The sequence below is a fragment of the Capra hircus genome, chromosome 12, assembly GCF_001704415.2.
Source record: "Capra hircus breed San Clemente chromosome 12, ASM170441v1, whole genome shotgun sequence".
NCBI lineage: Eukaryota > Metazoa > Chordata > Mammalia > Artiodactyla > Bovidae > Capra > Capra hircus.
Window position 1 is genome coordinate 85,848,777 of NC_030819.1, and position 6,622 is coordinate 85,855,398.

At 35.1% G+C, this 6,622-nt stretch overlaps 1 pseudogene; it reads left to right on the top strand.

The window, feature by feature from the left end:
- Positions 4,186–5,112, top strand: LOC108637265 (annotated as a pseudogene).

Genomic DNA, 6,622 nt, shown 5'->3' on the forward strand with positions numbered 1-6,622 from the left:
TCCTGTCCCTGGATTCTACAGGCAAGAATGCTGGAGCGGGTTGCCATTTCCTTCTCCAATGCATGAAAGTGAAAAGTGAAAGTGAAGTCGCTCAGTTGTACCCAGCTCTTTTGAACCCCATGGACTGCAGCCTACCAGGTTCCTCCATCCATGGGATTTTCCAGGAAAGAGTACTGGAGTGGGTTGCCATTGCCTTCTCCAACACTGTTCTAATTACCTATTATTTCTTTTTAAAGCATGTCTTTTTAAAGCCTTATCCATTAAGGCTGACTCAATCTGTTTATCATATTATCCATCTTCTCTTACAGTATTGCATTGATGCCATCAATTATCAACATCCAAGTAACAGTACTGGGGTGGGGTTGGAAGAATGTTTGTAAGGGAGTAGAAAAAAAAATTAAGTAGTGGCTAGTATCAATAAAGAGAAATTCATGCAGGAATAGACGATTTTAACTCTTCCAAAAATCCTGTTTTTATGCTCACCTGACAAGTACATAGAAAGATAGTAGTTGGCTCCTAGATGGAGTCTGTTTTTGATTTCCTGTATTCTTTTCCCTTTCCATTTGTTCTATTTAGCTTTTATATTTCTTTTTTGAATCTTGAAATTTTCTTTCAGACTTGAATTGTGTAATAAATTTGAAATATTATTATGCTTAATGTTCTCTATATTAATTGTTCTCTTCAGATTCTGTACATCTGTGAAGAGAAATACGAGGTTTAGTAGAGAAACAACCTCAGCAAAAAAGTGTTTATTTCTCGTGGTCAAGGTCTCAATCTTATTTAAACATTGTCCCTAAAGATGAGTCTGTTTATTTGATGTCTTTGCCTACAATGCAGAAGACCCCGGGTTGATCCCTGGTTCGGGAAGATCCCCTGGAGAAGGAAATGGCAACCCACTCCAGTACTCTTGCCTGGAGAATCCTATGGACGTTGGAGCCTGGTAGGCTACAATCCATAGGGTCTCAAAGTGTAAGACAAGAGGTTCACTTTCACTTTCTCCATTGAATAGTCATTTTTCATTATTACAAATGAAAGAATAGCTCAGAAAAGATATAATTGTATCTTTTCTTTGCCTTCAGAGAGTGACAATTGCTCCACTCCTTAGTCAATAGACAGTCTTGTCTGTATATTTGCAGAACAAAACAGATGGGCTATCATTCAAGGAGAGTTAATATTTTCTAAGGAGGAAGCCATCTGTATTTCATAAAAGGATAATTCCAATGAATTAACTAGTAGATTAGTGATGCTTTTCTTCTTTGCTTAACCCTTTGCTTAGAGGAAAAAGGAATCCTGGTTGATAATAAAATAATAAGTATTAATTCTCGAGAAGTTCAAACTTGTCTCAATAGCTTAATAATATTAGCTTCCAAGGTGGCGCAGTGGTAAAGCATCCACCTGTCAATGCAGGGGGCAGAAGAAATTTGTGTTTGATCCCTGGGTTGGGAAGATCCCATGGAGGAGGAAATGGCAACCCACTCCAGCATTATTGCCTGGAAAATTCCATGGACAGAGGAGCTTCATGGGCTACAGTCCATGGAGTTGCAAAGAGTTTGACACACTAAGCACATGCACATCACACATTGAATATTTGCTGTGGGAAAAATACTGTTGAAAATACACGTATTAGTTCATTTAATCCTCATCATTACCCTGTAGACAAATGTCACTATAATATGTAATTTATATATCAGAAAATGAAATTATATAGTTGTTGAAATTTTGCTAAAGTCATACAAATATGAAGTGGAAGAGCCAGGCACACTGAATTTATTGTCCATGCTTTCAAAAACCACAGCACATCTTCTCTGCTATTGCGTCAAAACATGTAAACCTATTGGAGCACAAACTCTAAATCAAGATTTATGCTAGCTTTAAGCTAATATCCCTACATCCAATTCAGTACATTGAGTTTTGGGGAATAACTGTCTTGGTTATGCTTATCTTTTAAGTACCACTGTCTTAACATTTCCATTTCTGGGGAGGTAGTATTTACTGAAGCATGCCCAGTGATCCAGAATGTCCAAACTCTGGCCCTAACTCTTTGATTACAAAGTTATGCAATCCTGGAGTGTTAACTGGCTTGAAATAATCAATTCCTTTTCAGTAGAGGTGGTCAACATCTTTTAAAGAGCTGTGAGAATTAAATTAGATGATAAAGCACTTTGAAAATTATAAGATGGCAATGTATCCAATGCAGATTTTCACATTTATTTTAATTTATCTCTTTCATCTGCATTGGCAGACAGATTCTTTACTACTCTAGTGACCTGGGAAGCTGTTAATTTAGCTAACAGAACAAATGTAGAAAAATAGACATTAACTAATCCAGAATCCACAATCATTATTGTATCCATAGCTCATTTTCTATACCCAAAGAATAGCTTGGTAAATAGTTGCATTATGCCTATTAATTCTAAATGTATGAAAAGTTTTAAAAGACATTCAGTTTTATTAAAAATCTAGAACAAATTGAGAAAAAAAAGGAGAATAAGATTTTGGTAATGTGGTTAGATCATAATCTGAGATAGAGTATATAAAATGAAAATGAAAATATATTCAAATCTGACATTATGCAAATGCTAAACTTGTAGGAGCTGTGTGATGTAGGTTGTTAAGGAAGAATTATTTATGCTATATATATGTATATATATATATATATATATACACACACATACACACACATTATATATGACATAAAATGTGTATATATGTATGTGTTTGTGTATATATATATGGGCTTCCCTGGTGGCTCAGCTGATAAAGAATCTGCCTATAATGCAGGAGATCTGGGTTCAATCCCTGGGTTGGGAATATCCCCTGGAGAAGGGAAAGGCTAGCCTGGAAATTTCCATGAATTATACAGTCCATGGGGTCACAAAGAGTCAGACATGACTGAGTGACTTTCACTTTCACTATATATCTACAAATGAACTTTATACTTATGTAAAATGTGCACATGTAAAAGATTTTACTTATTTCATTCATTAAGATGCTATAAATGTTACAAAAGATAATTCAAAGAATCACAATATTATAAATCAGGAATTCACAAATAAACTGATAATAGATACAAAACTTCCTTTCCACTACAGAGCAAATCAGTTGTCTGTATGCTGGAAAAAAAAAAGTATACCTGTCTATAAACAAGTATCATGTGTGTTTCTCTGGGTTATTTACAATTTACAGAGCTGTAGATTAGTGCAATGACAAGAGAATGCAGACATCATTAAGAGAAGTGGGTAGATGACTATTTTTAAACATCTGTTACAATTTATCATTAAACATTGAAATATTCCTGAATACTATCATTATATTTCCTGGATTAATTCAGTAATTGTCCAAGCATGAAAATTTCTCTAGTTAGATTCCATAGCTTGGCTTATACTCTAAAAAATTAAAAAATGGATATACTAACTACTATTAATATATTCCCAACTTTAGAACAGTGAGATGCTAAAAATATTTAACTATAGAAGAAAATCCATTTAACATATAATTTGATGAGGCAGGTACTGTCATTCTCATACTAATGATGATGAAACTTAAACTTAGTGATTACTTGGCCTGCCTAAAACATTGCAACTGCTAAGCAGTAGAGTTAGGATTCAGTTGCTAATTCTGTTACTGATTCAGTAACTAATTCTGAATATTTTCTCTTTCTATTTTGCAAGCAACTCTTAGAAGTTCCTTTGTTCCTCAGAGGCATACAGAGATAAAGTACTTTGACTCCTCTAACTAGGCAAGGTTTTTTACTGAAGTAGAAATACTTTAATTTGCTGTGCAAGTAAAAAAAAAAAATACTGCAAAATGGAACAGAAGTGAGTTACTCAGAGTGCTATATGAAATGTGATTAACCATGATCATTCACATTGGTGAAAGATAAGAGAGTAAATGAAAGTAAGAGGTTCAGAGGTTAGAATTCACCCACTGGTTCGATGCTGTGTCATTTAATGTGGAAAATTATAGCTGTAACGAATAGTATTGGTAAGTTATCAGTTCAACTGGAAATATGTACATTTTCTGTGCCTACTGTTCATATGCCTAGGGGTTACCAGGATCCCCAAGTGAATTTAGAATTAATGTTCTAATTACTTTATCCATTTTCATATTTATTTTTTTCTGACTCTTCAGGTTATTATAAACATCAGTACCTTGCCAAAATTCCAACCTCCAGGAACCCTGCAGAGAATGGAGGTGGAGAACAGCACTGTGAAGACATAGTTCTTTCTCTTGGGATTCAGTGACCACCCAGAACTGCAGAGTGTTCTTTTTGCTGTTTTTCTGTCATATACTCTGTTACCCTGATGGGGAACCTTGTGATGATTTTATTAATCACAGCCAGTCCCCCTTTGCACATCCCTATGTACTTTTTTCTCCGCATCTTGTCTTTCATAGATGCCTGCTACTCTTCAGTCATTGCCCCCAGATTACTTGTGGACTTAGTTTCTGATAAGAAGACCATTTCTTACAGTGGCTATGCTGCACAGTTATATTTCTTCTGCTGTTTGGTGGACACAGAGTCTTCTCTCTTGACTGTCATGGCTTATGACCAGTACATAGCCATCTGTAACTCCCTGCTTTACACCTTCCAAGAGGATTTGCTGCCAGCTTGCAATTGGAGCATTTCTGGGAGGCACCATGAGCTCAATCGTCCAAACCACAGATATGTTTCACCTGTCTTTCTACTCCAGTGAAATTAACCATTTCTTTTGTGACATCTCCCCAGTCTTCTCTCTGTCCTGCACTGACACTTACATCCATGACATTGTACTGGTGGTCTTCGCTAGTTTAGTGGAAGCCCCCTGCCTTCTAACAGTTCTCCTCTCTTATATCCTCCTCATAACAGCCATTCTTAAAACAAGTTCTGCCGAGGGAAGAAGAAAAGGATTATCCACTTGTGCGTCCCATCTGACTATGGTCTCTATCTACCATGGCACCCTGATCTTCATTTATTTGTGCCCTGGCACTGGCCATTCAATGGATACTGATAAAGTGATCTCTGTGTTCTATACATTGAGTATACCTATGTTAAATCCCTTAATTTATAGCCTTAGGAACAAGGATGTAAAAAATGCCTTCAGGAAAATGATTAGCAGAAAATTTCTTTGTTAAGAAATGATGAAACTGAGGCTGACAGTTTTTCTACCCTGTTTCTTGACCTTTTTTTCTTTAAATCTCTGAAGATTCTGAGAGCTGAAGCTCTAGTACTTTGACATAAGTTCCTATATCCCACCAGTACAACCTTCTGAATGTTTCCCATTATTTTCAATTGTGCTAAATTGAGTGTAGGGAGCAGGACTTAATGATCTTAATCTTCTCTCCAAACTAAGGAAGACTAACAATAGAGTCCCTGTGCTGTTTTGCACAAACGGTCATTTTTACATCTCTTTTCTCTGTTCCTGAGAGCCCCTAGTGAGGTATCATGAGAAGAGCAACTGCTCTATTCATGTCAATTAAACTTACTTCCCTAAAGACTCCATTTTTTTTTTTTTTAACAATAGGCTGCATAGACTTGCTCAGTCAGGAGAGAGTATCACTGTATCAAATTAGTTTTGTTTCTACCCTTTCTATGTACTTGCATCACCCTGTAAGTATTCCATCATAACACAGAGAGGTAAGTAGTAAATAAATAAATAAGAATAAATAAGAAACCTCCCTCCATGTCTACATATTCCATAAAAGCAAGACACTTACTCTCCTGTTCACCATTTTTTCCAATATGCCACTTACAGTGTTTGACCTGAGAATTCAATTCAAAAATACTTATTGAACAACAAATAAATGAGTGTAGCCAGAACAATTAATATAAAATTGAACCTTTGTAAATTGATCCAAAAAAAAAATTCTCTTTTCTTTGATTTTATCCTACCATGTTCACTTTAGGTGAAATATATTTGCATATATTCTCTTTTGTTCTATACAGAAATGAGAGTTAGAGACAGGAATTAATTGTTGGCAAACTCTTCATTCTGCCTTAATTATGTCAGCAAACATCCCCTGATCCTCCAAAGGACACTAAAGAGGATTCCATCTCCCCACTGGGTTCATAGCATTACACTGGTTAATAATGAAAATAAACAAATAAACTGAAAGGCCTCATAACATAGTTCAAATCATAAACCATATATGTTAAATCATATATTAACACAAATATAGTTCCCTTTGTAGGGGAGGAACAAAGTATTAGTAATATTAGCATGCTATATATAGTGATTATGTTATCTATGAAAGTATGAAATAAATTGGAATAATATTCTAAACAAAATTTTAACAGTGGTTATCACAATTGTGTAGTGCTAAATTATTGTATGCTAATTAATCCTTGAAATATTTTCCAAAATCTTAATTGTGCATTCTGTTCTGCCTGTATTCAATTAGCAATTAATCCAGTTGTGAAAACAAACAATTTAAAGTTCTCAGAAGCATCAATTTTATCTTAGGTTGTGGCCATGAAAGGAACATGGAGGCACTCTTTATAATTTTAGGAAGAGAGAGCAATTGCTTATACAGATTTTTATTTAGGTTAGGTTCTGTTCACTTATGTTCAATGTCCCTTTGGTGCTGATGATTTTATAATCAAGATATCATTTGGAGGAAACAACATATTAAAAATGGAATTTTC